The sequence below is a fragment of the Canis lupus genome, chromosome 38 (assembly GCF_003254725.2).
Source record: "Canis lupus dingo isolate Sandy chromosome 38, ASM325472v2, whole genome shotgun sequence".
In the NCBI taxonomy this organism is placed as follows: domain Eukaryota; kingdom Metazoa; phylum Chordata; class Mammalia; order Carnivora; family Canidae; genus Canis; species Canis lupus.
Window position 1 is genome coordinate 21,711,656 of NC_064280.1, and position 16,350 is coordinate 21,728,005.

At 56.4% G+C, this 16,350-nt stretch overlaps 8 non-coding genes across 8 annotated transcripts; 5 read left to right on the forward strand and 3 right to left on the reverse strand.

The window, feature by feature from the left end:
* Positions 1 to 1,468: 1,468 nt before the first annotated feature.
* On the reverse strand, positions 1,469 to 1,539 carry TRNAG-GCC (transfer RNA glycine (anticodon GCC)). Its single transcript has one exon. It is a non-coding gene; the product is annotated as a tRNA-Gly (tRNA).
* A 1,524-nt stretch (positions 1,540 to 3,063) lies between these two features.
* Positions 3,064 to 3,146, reverse strand: TRNAL-CAG (transfer RNA leucine (anticodon CAG)). Its single transcript has one exon. It is a non-coding gene; the product is annotated as a tRNA-Leu (tRNA).
* Positions 3,147 to 3,759: 613 nt separating this feature from the next.
* Positions 3,760 to 3,831, forward strand: TRNAD-GUC (transfer RNA aspartic acid (anticodon GUC)). Its single transcript has one exon. It is a non-coding gene; the product is annotated as a tRNA-Asp (tRNA).
* Positions 3,832 to 4,595: 764 nt separating this feature from the next.
* On the forward strand, positions 4,596 to 4,667 carry TRNAG-UCC (transfer RNA glycine (anticodon UCC)). Its single transcript has one exon. It is a non-coding gene; the product is annotated as a tRNA-Gly (tRNA).
* A 323-nt stretch (positions 4,668 to 4,990) lies between these two features.
* TRNAE-CUC (transfer RNA glutamic acid (anticodon CUC)) lies at positions 4,991 to 5,062 on the forward strand. Its single transcript has one exon. It is a non-coding gene; the product is annotated as a tRNA-Glu (tRNA).
* A 1,834-nt stretch (positions 5,063 to 6,896) lies between these two features.
* On the forward strand, positions 6,897 to 6,970 carry TRNAN-GUU (transfer RNA asparagine (anticodon GUU)). Its single transcript has one exon. It is a non-coding gene; the product is annotated as a tRNA-Asn (tRNA).
* Positions 6,971 to 13,005: 6,035 nt separating this feature from the next.
* On the forward strand, positions 13,006 to 13,077 carry TRNAE-UUC (transfer RNA glutamic acid (anticodon UUC)). The gene has a single exon. It is a non-coding gene; the product is annotated as a tRNA-Glu (tRNA).
* Positions 13,078 to 13,670: 593 nt separating this feature from the next.
* Positions 13,671 to 13,742, reverse strand: TRNAE-UUC (transfer RNA glutamic acid (anticodon UUC)). Its single transcript has one exon. It is a non-coding gene; the product is annotated as a tRNA-Glu (tRNA).
* Positions 13,743 to 16,350: the final 2,608 nt, after the last annotated feature.

Below are 16,350 nucleotides of genomic sequence, written 5' to 3' on the forward strand. Positions count from 1 at the left end.
GACAAATGAGGACTGGGAAAGGAGGGCACGGGAAGGCGGGTGACAGGGGTGGGGTCGTTCGGGCAAGAGGGGCTGGTGGGGGTGGAGGGGCCAGCGGCGCTGGTACTCGTGTTGCTGCTGCTGCCGCCGCTGCCTCCGCCGCCGCCGGTGATGGTGGTGGCGAACTTTGGCGCTGTTGGTGACGGCGTCCCCCGGGGCCCCGGTGTAACGGTGGACTCGGTGAGCGATGGGGGTCGGGGGTCCGGGAAGCCTTCGGTGCCGCCGCCGGCGATGCCCTTGCCCGTGCGCTGGCCTCGGTCCTGCTGCTGCTGCTATCGCGGTGGTGGTGTGCTGGTGGTCCTGGGGCTTGGTGGCGACTCGGTGCTGGTGGGGTGGTGGTGAGGGAGGGTGGAGGACTTCAGGGCCGTGGGCCATGCTACCCGTGCCGGTGTGCTGATGGTGGCCTCGGTGGTGGCGGTGACCGCGGAGGACTTCAGTCTGTTGGCGATCATGCCTACGCTGGCCTGCTGGCAGTGGGCACGTCCCGCTGCTGCTGCTGCTGCTGCTGCTGCTGCTGCTGGTACAACTGCTTCTGGCATGGTGGTGGTAGTCCTGGTGCTGGTGCTGGTGCTGGTGCTGGTGTGGGGATGGTGGTCCTGGGGGTTGGTGGTGGACCAAGTGCTGCGGGGGTCGTGGAGGCCGGGCGAGGGGGGGAGGTGACCTCCGTGCCCTTGGCCGTGATGCCCATGCTGGTGCGCCGCCGTTCGTGGACCCGACGTGCTGGTGACAGCCGTGGCGGTGGCGCTGTCCCTCGAGGCTGGGTGTGCTGGCGCCGGTGCTGGCTAGGCTGCATGGACCTGGTGCTCGCGGTGACTTTAGCAGTGGGGAGTGGCCCGTGTTTGAAGGAGACCGCGGCCAGGTGGCCATAGAGAGCATCCCGGGGCTGCCAACGGGAGGATGTCGGGCCGTGAAACGGGGCTCCCTGGCGCGCTCCAAGGAGTGGCTGAGGGCCCCTCCAGAGGAGGGGTGGCAAGATGGTTGGTGGTCGGTCGACGTGCAAAGAGAGGAGGGTTTGGGGAGTGTGGGTAGAATGAGCCATTGAGGGAGGGAATGTGAAAAGCATGCAGGTGGGCTGTGCCCGGGCGGGCGCGGGCGGTGCTTGGAAGCATTGCTTGAAGTGACGTGGGTGAGCGAAGCGCCGTCCGGGTCAGGGTCATGGAGAGAAAAAGGGCAAGGACAACGTGGGGCCGGGCAAGGGACCTGGGCCACGTCGGGCGGCAGGGGGCGGGCAGCCGGGTGGAGCGTGGCGGCCAGGGCTGGCGGCCACGGGCGAGAGACCAGAACAGACAAGTCGGCAGGGGGAAGCGGGGCGGGGCAGGAGGGCAGGGCCCCCGGCGTGAGCACAGCTGGTTCAGGCTCAGGCCCTGTGGCTTGAGCGCGTGCGCGAGGAAGCCGGGCGCGCGCGCGCGGCCAAAAGGGGGCGGCGCGCTGCATGGGCCGGGAATCGAACCCGGGCCTCCCGCGTGGCAGGCGAGAATTCTACCACTGAACCACCCATGCACCGGTGGCGGCGGCCACCAGACGGCTTCCCCAGCGGCGCTCGTCGTCGTCCCGGCACGGCCAGTGGTGAGCACCCGCTGCGCGGGGGCGGGCGGCGGGCCCGCGGTCTGCAAGACAGGCTCCGCGCCCGTGCAGATGCGCCGAGGGCTCGGGCTCGGGCTCGAGCTCGGGCTCGGGCTCGGGCCGGCGCGCGGCGCCCACGGTCCCAGCGAGGCCCCGAGGCGGACTCGGCTCACCCTGCGCCCTCTCCCTGGGGCGGGGCCGCCGCCAGACACTGTCCTGCCGGGAGGAGCAGCCTGGCCAAGCCTGACCCGCGCCCGATTCCCAGGCAGCGCGGGGCGTCTGTGGCCGGCGCAGCTCAGCGCGGACCTTCCCTTCCCTCCCGGCGCCCCCCGAAGGCCCATGGGCGGATGGCTCTCCGGCCCGTGCAGTGCGCGCCGGCGGGGGCCGGCTGGGGCCCGGAGCTCGGATTGTGTGCGCTCCCGGGGTGCCGCGGGGTGGGGGGGGGGGAGGTGGGTGCGCGTGTGTGCGTGTCGGCGTCGGTGTCGTCGTCGGAGATGGGGGCCGCCGAGTAGCGCCCAAGCCAAGAGGCCAAAGAAAGGCGTGTGAGCTCTGCCCGCAGCTCTCCGTCGGGGCCGGCTGGGCTGCGGTGGGGGTGAGGCCGGCAGGTGCGCTTGGGCGGAGCGGCCGCCGGCTGGCTGGCTGGCGGGCGGCGCGGTGAGGGAGCGCGCTGGCGTCCTGGAGCCCCGGCCCCGCAGCGGCTTCCGGCGCGGAGGGGGCCCGGGGAGGCAGGGCTGCCTTGCGCTCAGGGCTCCCCGGAGCCACCACGGCGGGGTGGACCCCACCCCGCCCCCCCGGGCCAGGCCCAGCGAACGGGGCGGGGGTCCCGTCTCTGGCTGGCGCGCGGAGGGCTCGGCTGCCCGCCTGGCGGGCGTGTGGCCGTGGTGAGGCCTCCGGGTGGCCACGCCTCGTGGGCGCCCCGGGGACGGAGGGGGTGGAGACCACGGAATGAATGGGGGCCGGCGGAAAGGACAGGCCGTGGGGACCCCGCGCTCCCGGCGGGCGGGCGGGGGGAGGTGTAGGGCGGGGCTGGGAGAGCGAGGAGGCGAGCGAGGCGCGCCCCTCAGTGGGAGCGTGGCCCGGCCCGCGCGGGGCTGCCGGCATTTCGGCCCGCGGCTGGCCTGCAGGGGGCGGCGGCGGGAAGGAAGAGGGCAAACGGAGCCCCCGGAGAGCCGTGCCGCCGACTTGCCGAGTTGCCGAGGCCCGCGGCCGCCGTGGGATGAGGAGGAGGGAGAGGCGCGGGAGGTGGCGGGGGAGGGAGGGCGCGGGGGCGCCAAGCCTGTGGCCGGGAGGGCCGAGGCGCTGCAGCTGCGTGGGTCCCGGGCCACGTGTGCCAGGGCGCCGCCAGCCCGCAGCCCGCAGCCCGCAGCCCGCAGCCCGCAGCGGCGTGTAAGGCGGGACAGACAGGGCGTCGTCCAGGCCCGGGTGCGGAGAGCCCGCGTTGGGCGGGCCAAAAGGTGGGCGTGTCAGGAGTGGGATTCGAACCCACGCCTCCAGGGGAGACTGCGACCTGAACGCAGCGCCTTAGACCGCTCGGCCATCCTGACGGCGGGCCTGGGCGCGCCGCCGCTCGCCTGGCTGGGACCCGGCGCCGACCCCGGAGCTGGCTGGCGGCCGTGTGGGTGCGCGACGGACGGACGGACGGACGGACGGACGGGACTCGCGTCCCGGTCGACGAGGCCAACGGCCCGCCGACGGACTCTGCTGGCGCCGCCGCCCTCGCCGCGGTCCTCGCCGCCGCCCCCTCCCCCTTCCCGGGGCGCGCACCCTGCTGCCGGCGTCCGGCCCCCCGCCGCCCCCGCCGCCCGCGCCGCCCCCGCCGCCCGCCGCGGCCCATCCCCGGCGCGGGGCCTCCGGCTCGCTCGCGCAGCCCTGCTTGCCGTGTCGGGCGTCTTCTCCCGCCGCCATCCCCGCGCGGCTGGGCGGGGGCGGCGGCGGGTCCGGGGGCGCGACGCTCCGAGTCGGGCCGGGGGACTGCTGTGCGCGCTGACGCGGCGGCCGGGGGGTCGGGCCGGGTGGGCCGTGGCCCGGGGCACGTGGCGGGCGCCTGGCAGGACGGGCGCGCGGGACGTCGAGGGCCCGGGTGGGCGTGGGCACGCAGGCAGGCCGGCGGGCGGGCGGGCGGAGAGGGGTCGGGCGCCCGGGCGGCCGCCGCCGCCGTCCTCGTTAGTATAGTGGTGAGTATCCCCGCCTGTCACGCGGGAGACCGGGGTTCGATTCCCCGACGGGGAGGCGAGACACGCCCTCTTTTGGTCGCGGGCGCCGCCGCCGCGCTGCCCAAACGTACGCCGGCCCCCAGGGCCCTCCTTCTCCTCCTTCTCCTCCTTGTCCTGCTTCTCCTCCCTCGTGCCTCCGCCCGGCCCCGTGCGGCCAGAGGCGCGGGGCGACCGCGGGGGCCCGTCCTGCCCGCCGTCGACCCGACCCCCCGCACCCCCTGCCCTTCCTCGTCGGCCCTGGCGCCCTGGCGCCCTGGCGCGTGCGGGCTCGGCCCAGCCCAGCCGGGACCTCCTGACGGGAGCCTGGCCGCCACGGGCTCCTCGCTCACGCGACGGACAGCTGCCCGGCTGCCGGGCTGCCCGTGGAGGTGGCCGTGGGGGCCGGGCCGACTGTGCGGGCGGGGCGGGGCGGGGCGGGGCGGGGCGCGGGTGGCGGGAGGGAAGGGAAGGGAAGGGAAGCGCGCGCCGGGGGCAGGGGGCAAGGGGCGGGGCTCCCCGGCGGGCAGCCGAGGGCCCGGGAGCCGCAGGGCGGCGAGAGCGCCCCCCAGAGGCGGGCGGCGGAGGCGGCGGGCGGTCGTGCCTGCGGAGCAGCCAGGGCTGCGTGGGGGTGGCGCGGGTGGGGCGCCGGGCGGCCGCTAGTGGCGCCCGCGACGGCGCAGAGCTGCGGCCGGCCGGCACGTCGGGGCAGGGCTGCGGCAGGCGGCGGAGGCGGTGGCGAGAGGGCGAGGAGGCGCTGGTGCGGAGCCTGGGCCGGCGTCCGGGGGCGGCCCGGGCTGTGCAGCGTTGGTGGTATAGTGGTGAGCATAGCTGCCTTCCAAGCAGTTGACCCGGGTTCGATTCCCGGCCAACGCAGCTGGCCAACGTTTTGCGCGGCTCCAGGGCCCCGGTGCTCAGGCCCGATGGGAGCCGGGAGCCGGGCGCGACGCTGAGTGCGTGTGTGTGTGTGTGTGTGTGTGAGAGAGAGAGAGAGAGAGAGAGAGAGGAGGAGGAGGAGGAGGAGGCGCGCAGCGTTTTGACGGCGCGGCGGGCGGGCGGTCCGGCCAGGTGGCTCGGCGGGGCCGGCGGGCGGCTGCGCGTGGCCCGGCGGGGGCCCTGGAGGCCAAGCAGAGGCGAGTGGGCGGTAGGGAGGGAGGCGCCGGGTCCAGGGCGCACGGGCCAGGCGCGCAGCCTGACGCTCCCTGGTGGTCTAGTGGTTAGGATTCGGCGCTCTCACCGCCGCGGCCCGGGTTCGATTCCCGGTCAGGGAAGCCTTTCTTCTTCCTCTCGCAAGACCGCCGCCGCACACCCCTTTTAGCCCAAGCTCGCTCGTGCGTCTCCCTGGCCCCGAGCTGACCGAGGCTGAGCGTGCGCAGTTGGTTTATATTTGGAAGGCTATTTGGGGCTGCTGTGCACCTCCGCCAGGATATACTCCCCCTTTCTCTCACCCCTTATGCCAGTTTCCTTTGCGAGTGCTTCTCCAGCCAAATCACACACCGTCCTTTTGTGAAGTCTGCATTCCATTCAGATGTGTATTCTATTACCAGTATGTAACACGTCCATATACTAGGTTTGTCTTTCCCTCCCTTCCGTGTTCTGTCCTATCTTTCACGACCTTTTGGAAGGCTACTCCCTTTGGAAGAATGCTCTTTTTTTTTCCGTATTTGACTCTACTTGTTATTTTTGTGGCCGTGCTGGCAGGAATCAAAAATTCCTGTTTTTTTAGGTGATCCTGCAGAACACTCCCCGACTGCTTAGGCATTTAGCCTCTTGTTGTGGGAATGTCCACTCTCATAGTAATACCTATCTATATTCTGAAACTAATGGGTTTCTTTAGTATAGGATGTTGATCATAAGACCCTGGTAAGAAAATGTAAAGAGAATCCAAACTCTTTTGGCCCGTGCCCAGTGGTCTGCTGTTACCCCTGTGCGTGTAACTAATTTGGTCTGTGATTTTTTTTTTTTTTTATGAAAACCTTTGATTCAACCCCAAAGGTGTCCAGGAGGAATCAATGTGTTTCAGTGTTACCTGCTTCAATGTCTAGCATAGAAACTCCGTGCTACTATGTTCTGTTTTATGAAGACGACTTTGATCAGGTTTTAGAAGCAGGATGAACTACCTTGTTTACATTTAGCAAACTGTCCATATTAAGTGTACCAGTATTGGTGTTTTTCTGAGTTTAAGCATGTGTAATGGACGATCTGGGCTTCTTTAGCCAGGCGTCTCCGAATGGCAGCATCTACCAGTGGAAATGCCAGAAGTTTTGGTAAAATGCAAATGCCCTTGCTGTTAAAAAAAATCCTGAAAAGTTAATGTTCTTACAATGTCACAGAACCGGTCAAATTACTTTTATTACTAAAAGTTATTTCCCTGATTTAGAGTAACTTGCAGTTTGTTTTCACATTTCAGTGTAAAAATGTATGGTTATACTCATAAATTAGTAATTCTCTATGGAGTTCCAGAGCCCCTTTGGCGATGGTTTTGAATCACTATGAAGGGAGTACTGGTAGGTGTTCAATCTACCCTGTATCTCAGGTCTCCAGATGCTGTTTTGCCTCCCCACGGAATATTTAGGACTGCTCGAGAGTCACATTCAGGAGGAACTTTGGACATCACTGTCGTTTTTAAGTTAAGTATTTTAATAAATGCTGGAACAGCTGGGTTTAAAATTCACAAAGAGGTAATGTGACTGATATTCCTAAAAGCTTAGGGAAAGAAGAACATCAGGGTGGTTTCCCAACCTGGGATGTTAGTTCAAATCAGCCGCAAGCTGTTTCCCCAGCACTCCCCCTCCCTGTGCCGGTTCCTCTCCCTCCCACCATTCTCAAGTTCCTCCGGTGCTGAATTTGGTCTCCTGTGCAGGTCTCAACTTCGGGAGAAAGAAGCAGCCACTGCCTGCTGGTGCCAAGAAATTGGGAAGAAAAGAAGCAAGGACCCTAGTGTCGCACAACTGGGGTGGTTTAATGATCTGGCTTTTAGAACCACGCAACTGGGATCTACTTGCAATCTCAAGGTGAAAAAAAAAAAAAGGAGTCTCACAGGTAATACTAGTGTCTCATTAATAATCTATAAATACGACCTGCAAGAGCAGGCAGAAAGGCGTAGTCTCTGTGGCGCAATCGGTTAGCGCGTTCGGCTGTTAACCGAAAGGTTGGTGGTTCGATCCCACCCAGGGACGACTGAAGTTTCAGTTTTCCTTTTTTTCCTATTAAACATCAAAGTTCCACTTCTAATCCAATATTCTACGAATCAGTTAGTAAAAGAACATCTAGTAAGATGTTCTCTAGTAAGAAATATTCCCCAGGTCCTGCATCCCATGAGATCAGGAGCTATCTACGGCCAAACTAGAGACACGGTATTTCTTTTCCTTCTGGAAGCTAAACCTTTCATAGCTGTATTTCTGCAGAATTCCATAGCCAGTGGGCCTCTGCAAATGAGTGGTGCTAATACTAAAATCAGTTAAGGCTCTTTCACATCTGTTTATTCTTGCAGCGAATGCTAAGCTCCTGGAGAAATTCAATGATCCCTGGACAAGTTTAAAAGGGATTAAAGTTTAGCATTTCATGCATTGATGTGCTCTAATTTGTCCTACTACCTACTCATGGTTGGGCACTGCCCTTATACATAGGGCTACAGTGAAGGTCCTAGAAATAATCTTTTAAGGGCTTTGCCTGTGACTCCCAACTCTTTTCCTTTCGTATTACACTCTTTTGGTGATCCTGTCAACTTTCAAATTTGTGTCTCCAGAACTTCTCCGAATTCTAAACCCAGCCACGCGTCCACCTGCCTGCCTCATGACCCCTTCCTTAGGGTCATCCTCTTCCTAACTGAGTCCAACTTCTCCCCAGTCCCTAGGCAGGAGTCTTTTCCAGGATTTCCACTCCTAGGGAATTGATGGCAGTGCCATCACCTTTAGGGAAAACAAGCCAGATAGCAACGAGACTTCCTTGACTTCGCCCAGCAAATCTATGGGTCATCAGGTTCTTGCTATTTTAACTTCTTTGCCTTCCCTTCCACTGCCAGTTTCCTTGGGAAGTGGACCCAGCTCAGCCTGAAAAGTCCTGGTTTAGTATGAGGTACGTGTTGCCAGAACTCGGGTTTTGGTTTGTTCCCACTCAAGGGAACTGCAGGGAGCTGGACTCCACTTCAGCCAAAGCCGACTTTTCATCCTCTCAGATGTCCTTCTTAGCTCAGGAGTCAGGACAGGAAGACCATGGAGGGGAAACTCAGTTGGCTCAGACTTTCTTCCAGAACGCTTTTAGAAGAACAAAATCCTGCCTTGTCCCTAGTCTCTGCCTATGTACCTGTTATTCATCTACTTGTTTATGCACACACGCGTTCATTCATCAAACATATGTTGACAACTGTCATGTGCCGGGCACTCTGCAAGGACCTGCAAATAAAATGATGAGCAGAAAACAGATACAGTTATCATATTTATTCAGTTCATAAACCGCTTTCTATAAGGCCTGACGACAAGAACTGTGTGATCCAGTTGTGCTCTCTGGGAGAATTTCCAGTACAAAGGGGGCTCCCTGGTCCCTGATTCTTTCTCCTGCCGTTTACAAAGCTAGGGAGGCTAGAGAGCTATGCCATCCACTTGCCCTGTATTGGCTGAAGGGAATTGGCTTGGGGGATCATCCAAACCTGTTGTGCTGCTGGTTTTCAGGCTCAGGAGAGTAGAGCAGGGCCTTTGGCTGCATAGAGTCAAGCTCCCCAAAGTGCTGCAGTTACCTTGGTGCTTGGCCACAAGTCATTCAATAGGAACTGCCAGTCCATGACTCTACCCGATGTTTCTAGTGTCATGAGTTAGACTTTCTGCTCTCAGGTTGAAGCTTGGTGGTTCACAGTACCAAGTGGTTCACCCAGATTGCTGTCCTTTGAGCCACAAGCTTCGTTCCTTTGCCCCCAGAACTCCCGTGTTCTCCATTCTTTCGTAAGCTCCTTATCTCCTTTCTGAATAATTTCTGGTATACGTGAGGCTCCTTGGGCAGTTTCTTTCTGTCTGTCTGTCTTTTTTTTTTTTTTTTCCTTTTTTTTAAATCTTAAGCAGCCTCCATGCCCAACGTGGAGCCCAATGATGCGGAGCTCCAACTTATGACCCTGAGATCATGATCTGAGCTGAAATCATGAGTCAGATGCTCAACCAAATAAGCTTGAACAGTTTCTTCTTGGACAAAAGACTTTTGTTGCTCGCTTCGGCAGCACCTATACTAAAACTGCTCAAAAGACTTTTGAGTAAGAAATGCCTGGGTGACTCAGTGATTGAATGTCTGCCTTCAGCTTGGGGTGGGATCCTGGGATCCCGGAGTTCCAGAATCAAGTTCTACATCGGGCTCCCTGCAGGGAGCCCGCTTCTCCCTCTGCCTGTGTCTCTGCCTCTCTCCTCTCTCTCTCTCTCTCTCTCTCTCTTTCTCGGTGTCTCTCGTGAATAAATAAAATCTTTTTTTTTTTTAAATGTAAAACTCAGTAACAGAAAAATATAGGAATCTCAAAGGGCTTTGTTGGGGTGGAAGGCAGACAGGATATTGTGAATATTCTGGAAAGCAAATCCAACAACCCAAGGTCTGCTGTATAGCAAGTTAATGGTCATCTATTGTCATCTAGGAATCTGCATTGCTAATGACTTAAGACTTTGTCACAGAGGGGAGAAATTTAAAGACTCAGAAAGTCTCCTTAAAAGAGAATGGTGTGATCACTTCCCTACATTTTCAATTTATGGCACAGGTTAAAATGAAGAGACTTCAGTGAAATTCCAAAAAGTGTATACAAAATTGTTCCACCTTCTTTTTAACAGTTTATTGTTTAACATACAACAACCTGCCCATATTTAAAATAGACAGTATGATGTTTTGACATAGGTACACACTAGTGAAGCCATCATTGTAATCGAAATAATGAATATATCCTTCATCCCCAGAAGTTTCCTTATAGCTTTCGATAAGGCTTCCCTTCTGACCCTCACTAAGTCATGCCCCCACTGACTTGTGCATCTTGAGCAAATACTAATCTGATCATGGTCACTGTAGATTAGTTGGCATTTTCCTTTTTTTTTCTTTTTCCTTTTTTTTGAACATTTATATCCATTTATTTGGGATAGCTGGCATTTTCTAGAGTTTTACGTAAATGGAGCCATATAGTAAGTCCTCTTTTGTTTGGCACCCTGAGACTTTTTAAACTTTCATCATTCTAGCACATGGGTAGTGTTATGTTCATACCCACTAGGATGGTTATCATTTTAAAAATAACAACAACAAAAGAAAATAAAAAGTGTGAGCAGGAAGGAGAAATTAGAACCACCAAGCATTGCTGGTGAGAATGTACATGACCCAGCAATTTCACTACAAGGTATGTGCCCAAAATAGTTAAAACCAGATACTCAAAACTAGTCCTTGCCCACGAATGTTCAGAGCTGCACTGTTCACAGCAGTCGGAAGGTGGAAACAACCCAAATGTCCATCAGTGGATGAATACATTAACAGCATGTGGCACATACATAGGGTGCAATATTATTCAGCCATAAAAAGAAATGAAGTACTGATCCATGCCACAGCTTGGATGAACTCAACAGTACACTAAGTGAAAGAAGCCAGAGACAAATCACATAGTGTGTGATTCCATGCATACGAAATATCTAGAGTTAGTTATCTCCAGAGGAACAGAAAGCAAGCTGATGGCTTCTAGGAGCTGGGAGGAGTGTGTATGAAGGATCGCTTCATGGATGCAGGGCTTTATTTTGGGATGCTGAACATGTTTTGGAACTAGACAGTTAAGGTAGTCACACAGCTTTAAGAATGTACTAAATGCCACTGAATTGTTCACTTTAAAATAGCTAAACTTAAAAAAAATAAAATAAATAAATAAATAAATAAATAAATAAATAAATAAATAAATAAATAAAATAGCTAAACTTAGGGATGCCTGGGTGGCTCAGTGGTTGAGCATCTGCCTTCGGCTCAGGGCGTGACCCTGGAGTCCTGGAATCGAGTCCTGCATCGGGCTCCCTGCATGGAGCCTGCTTCTCTCTCTATGTCTCTGCCTCTGTGTGTGTGTATCTCTCATGAATAAATAAATAAATAAAATCTTTTTTAAAAATAATAAAAATAAAATAGCTAAACTTATATGCATAAGTTTAAATTTTAAAAAGATAACTCAGCATGGTCCCTGAAGTCCAGTGGTCCGCAGGTTTGATCATAAGTCAGTATATTGGTGGTTCAAGTCCCCCAGGGGAGGTGTGTTGCTAACCTACTCTTCCCCAGCCCTCCTGCTTCTCTGCCAGAAGGGACTTTTTCCTTCTTAATTCATCCCTGTTTTGTGACCAGATGAGGCATCTTTGCTTTATACCCAGTGAGGGCAAAAGCTCTGAAAAAACAATTACCCTAAACTGAAGCCTACCTAACCAAGGCGGCTTTCTCTTCTGTGTGCTTCATATAAGGAGCCGCCTTCTGGGACATTTAATTTTGTGTGTCAACTTGACTGGGTTGTGGGGTGCCCAGATATTTGGTCAAACATGATTTGGAACGTTGCTGTGAGGATGTTTTTGGCTGGGATGAACATTTAAATCAATAGATTGAATAAAGCATATTGCCCTCCCTAACGTGGGTGGGCCTCGCTCAATCAGGTGGTGGCTGGAAGAGACTAAAAATACCGCCTGCTCTCTCTCCAGTAAGAGAGAACTATCTGCTGGGTTGCCTTTGAGCAGGGACATCGGGTTCTTCCTGCTTTGGGGCTTTTCCTAGGTCTCCAGCCTGCTGGCCTTGATCTTTGGGCTTGAAATGCAGTAGCAACTCCCGTGGTGCTCAGGCCTTCAGGCTCCAACTGGAACCAAGCCATCAAACCGTCATCCCTCCTGGGTCTCCAGCTTGCCAACCCACTCTGCAGCTTGGGACTCCATAATCACGTGGTCTGCAGAGACAGCTACAGGTGTACAGTATGTCTTCTATTGGTTCCGTTTCTCTGGAGAGCTCTAAGACCCGTCCCACGCGGGTCCCCTCTTCTCCTTCCTCGCATTAAGTCCTAGCAGAAAATCTGAGGGCTCTTCAGATTACAGGAAACGGAAACAGCCTCATCATTTTTTTTTTTAATTGGAAACATGCTACTGAATGCAATTTTAAGGAGAAAATGCATACCTGTTAGCCTACTACCTTCAATCCACGTGGGAGCTGCTGCTAGGGCTGCTGAGGTGAAAACACTCCCCAGAGGACTTGTCCATCCTAGAGGGAAAGCCATGGAGGTTAGTACGGGAAAACTGTATGCTTAAGGAATATGCTGGGTAGGAAAAGTTCCAAGCTCATTCCCAAGGGTGCTGTGATTCAACTAGGGGTGGGGTCTGGGGAAAGGTTCCTGGTGGGTGGGATGGAGGAAGATGACTCAGTTTGGGAGAGCATGACCTTGGCTCCAAGGTGTGGGGCGAGGGCCTCTATACAGGAGTGGGCCTGGAAGCTCGGAGAAGTAGGAGCGCCTGGTATTTGTAGCTGTGGGGAATAGTACAAAGGGAAGGCCGCATACCACATTAAATAAGATTTAATATTTTAAATTTCTCAAGCTAGGAAAGAGTAAAATACAATAAGATCTTCCCACCCACCTTGACAAAAGTAGGTCTTAAAGGACCTATGAGGCCAGATGTGTATTTAGAATCCGGTGGACTCAGCTCTGTGCCTGAGCACCGGGCTGGGGGAGGACCCTCCTCTCAATTCTAGCTCCTTCCAGCAGGGAGAGTGGTCTTGCGCACCCGTCCGGGCACCTCACCTCCCACTACCAGGCTCTGACCCCTGCAAGCAGCCCTTTTTTGGCCACCTGCTGATCCTTCCCAGCTCACACATGGTGGGGGTGGGGGTGGGTGAGAGGGCATCCTAACCCACCCCTGCAACACTGACGGGGGGGGGGGGGGGGGGGGGCACTCTAACCAAACTTCAGGCCTTTGCGAGGGTCATTCCGGGTCCCACCTAACAGCATGGCCTAGAGGAGGGGTGCAGCGAAAATGTAGGAAAAATTGTCCTCTTCCCTGGCTTGACTTGTGACAGTCTTTCTTGTGGCCTTTCTGCCACTTAAAGTCTCCTTCCAGCCCCTGACCCAAGTGGCAGTCACAGCATCCAGCACCACACCCGCCCCCTCAAAACACTTTCCAGACATTTCTAAAGATCTCCAACAGGTGCCTGCATCATTCTCAAGATCCTATTCCAAGAGACGCGGCCCTGGCGTCCCCCACACCCCTCCCTGGTGGTCTAGTGGTTAGGATTCGGCGCTTTCACCGCCGCGGCCCGGGTTCGATTCCCGGTCAGGGAAGCTTGTCCTTTTTCCGCCCCACAAGTGGGCGGGGCTCCGGATTCTCGCCCACAGGCCAAGCTCCGGTCGTATGATCTGCTATTTTAGTAGGATCGGTCCTCATCTATTTACCATAGTTCCTGTCTTACAGGTAAAGCGAACTAATTACCATATAGAAATATATTCTGGTTTTTACAAAAGACCAAGCAGCAGAGGATCTGGTAAAATCACGTGCGTTGTCTCCACCCCTGGAATGTGACTTAAGGTTTCCCTGAACGTGGGGGCGGGGGGGGGGGGGGGGGGGGGGGGACACATGCCTCCATTGCTGGGAGCCTGCCTGCACCAGCCAAACCCTAAGAGCTGTCACAGTCGTTTGATACAACTCCCTTGTGTCGGGTAGAAATGTTCTCCTAGGAAAAGAATGACTCTTATTTTCCAACAAAGGGGGGCCGAGGCAAGTTTGAATCCCCACGAGGACTTTCTCATTCTTCACAGGGCCCTTGTCCCTTCAACACCGGTGACACGACCTGAGGGCCTCGGGAAAGAGCCTCGGTTAAAACGGAGTCACTCGGAGCAACAGTAGAAGGTGGCGGGTGAGCAGAAAGAAAACAGGCTTCCCTGACCGGGAATCGAACCCGGGCCGCGGCGGTGAAAGCGCCGAATCCTAACCACTAGACCACCAGGGAGGGGCGCCTGGTGGGGTCCGGCAGCACCTTGTGACAAAGGATCTTAGGACCCAGTCAAGCCTGCGGTAGAAACTTCAGATGTCTGAAGAGTATCCCGGAAATTTTAAATAATCTTGAACGTGTTCCTCCTAACTGGAGTCCAGAGGGGCAGTGGAGCCTGCGTGTGAGCAGAGAAGCTACTGGGAATATTCGTGAACACCGTCCTTGCTGCCATTTGCATGTAGCGTTTGCTAGTTGGTTGCACACAGAATTCCAGAAGGACCCAGGAGGCAGGCAGTGGGCGTCCCAAGACTTGGTGGAGCATGAAGTGAGCCCCTGGCCTCCGTGAGGACCTGCCCGCCCAGAGGCCACACTGGCCAACCCACGCAGAATTTGCTTCCAAGGCAAAAAGGAAAGGCCTTCTAAGAAAAACCAAGGCCAAGGAATGCTCTCCCAGCCTGTCTCAGTGACTTCCCGGGTTAGCCAGCCGCTGGGGGGCGGGGGGGGGGGGGGGGCAATGACACAGGAGGAAAAGCAAAGTGAGCACAGGCCAGTGTCTTCTCCTTTCCGTCCGTCCTTCCTTCCTTAGCAGCAAGCCCAAGGGAGGAAACGGCGTAGAATGTGCGCGCTTAGAAGTAAACCAAACCCAGTGGGTCAGCTCTGCACCTCGGCCCGGCCGGTCTGGTCGGGACAACCACCCCTGCGGCCCCAGCGGCTGTGAGACGGGGACTGCGTGGTTCAGTGGTGCTGCCTGAGTTGAACGCTTTTATATGTGACCTGTCAACTAAACACAAATCCAGACTTAGAAAAGGAGAGACTTCTCGAAAAGGAGGGCATGGCCCCAGCTCAGAAATCTGCAAACGTCTCAAATCAAACAGCACAGGGTGATTCTTTCGCAGGGAAGGGCAAGCAGAGCTTAGCAGAAACTTTTAGGGGGAAGTTGAGGCAGTGGGGGAGAGAACAGAGCGTGATGAGAGCAGCTACCCAGGAAATGGGTTTCGCTTCGGTCAACGGAGAGTCACAATAAGCTAGTAAATGGGACACGCTCTGCATATTTGCTGGATCTTGGGGACACGCCACGGCCCGAGGGCCTGTGGGGAGGAGAGAAGCTCCACGACGGTTAACTCAAGCTAAGGCAGAGGCTGAGAAATGGGCCCTGCCCTTCTGATGAGAACTGGTAAAATCCACGCTAATTATTGTAATGTTTCTTTACATAGAACGACATTAAATAGCAAATAAAAAGCCACCCCGACGAGCTGGGAGGGAAGGCTCAGGAAGGGGAGAAGCTTTACGTTTCACTGCCCCTAGCAGCACATTTCTGCTGACGGGCTCGTCTCCCACTGAGCCCCACAGCGCTTGTCCTTGTCGCTGATCCGAGGACCAGATGGTAAGTTGAGTACAAATACATTTACATTTTCATGGTTTGAGGCTTCTTTCTCAAGCGTCCCAGCTGGAGTGGGAGGCTCGGTTTGGTTGGCCATCCTCCCCGTCCTGCGTCTCGAGCAAGCGGCCGAAGACCTGCGGACACCCGGGCTGCACCTGCCAGGCAGGCCTCGGCTGTCCCCCAGGTGATTTTGCCTGTGGGACAGGGGACAGATGTCCACAGACGGTCGGTTCTCACGATGGCCTGCTGCCCTCTCCTCCGGCGGGAGCCCAGCAGGGCAGGCCTCGCTCCAGAGCCTGCAGTTGGATTTTGCTGCCCCGTTGCTTCTGCAAGGCCGAGCCTCACCCCTGCTCGCCCACTCCCACGCGGGGCCCGGCAGCCTCACCCCTCCCAGCAACCTCTGCATCCACGGTGGGAAGAGGGGCTGGCTATGACCCCCAACCACAACCCTGGGGGCGCAGGTGGCCTGGGTGGGGGAGGGGCGGAAAGCCAGCGATGTTTCTGACGTTCTCCTCCACCTGTCACGGGGGCGGTAGCCTGGAGCTGGGGCACAAGAGCAACCAAAGCCCTGTAGCTCGTTGGTCTCCTTCCTCATTAGCGAGCGTAGTGGTGACTCATTCCCATCTTATTCCCATAAGAGACCAGGGTTTAGTAACTCCCGGCCACTGAACTGATTTGTTACGTCACTGCTTCTGCTTACTCCTCTTATTTCCAAGCTTACACGTAAAATCAAGCAGTTAGTTACCATATAGGAATACACCCCTGTTTTACAAGAAATCCAAAGGGATGAAGAGTGCCATTCTGATCCTGCAAGCCCGGTGGGGTATTTGCCTGGCTCTGGACTTGCCTGCCAGGTGCCAGCCACCAGGGGGAAGACTGAAAGGATAAAATTCCTGGGCTGCCTAGAACTCCAATTTTAACCATTTTAAGGATTTCAAAGTGAGAGAGTTTCATAGTTACTTATACTGTGCTTCCATTGACATAGATATGGACCTAAACCTTTCTAGATTTAGCAGATATCTGAATTGCTGTGCATGTTTCCGAGTGAAAGTGTAATAACAGCTCAGTGACTTTCCGGGGAGGAGGAGCATTCTGGAATCACTGGAAGGACATCTTAAGTCTCCACAGCCTGCCTGGACCTCAGGTGCTGATCAGCCCAGCAACCGGGTGTTTGACTCTGCCCTTTGTCTCTATTGAGAATCACAGCTAGAAGGACTCACATTCTTTTTTTTAACATTTTATGTA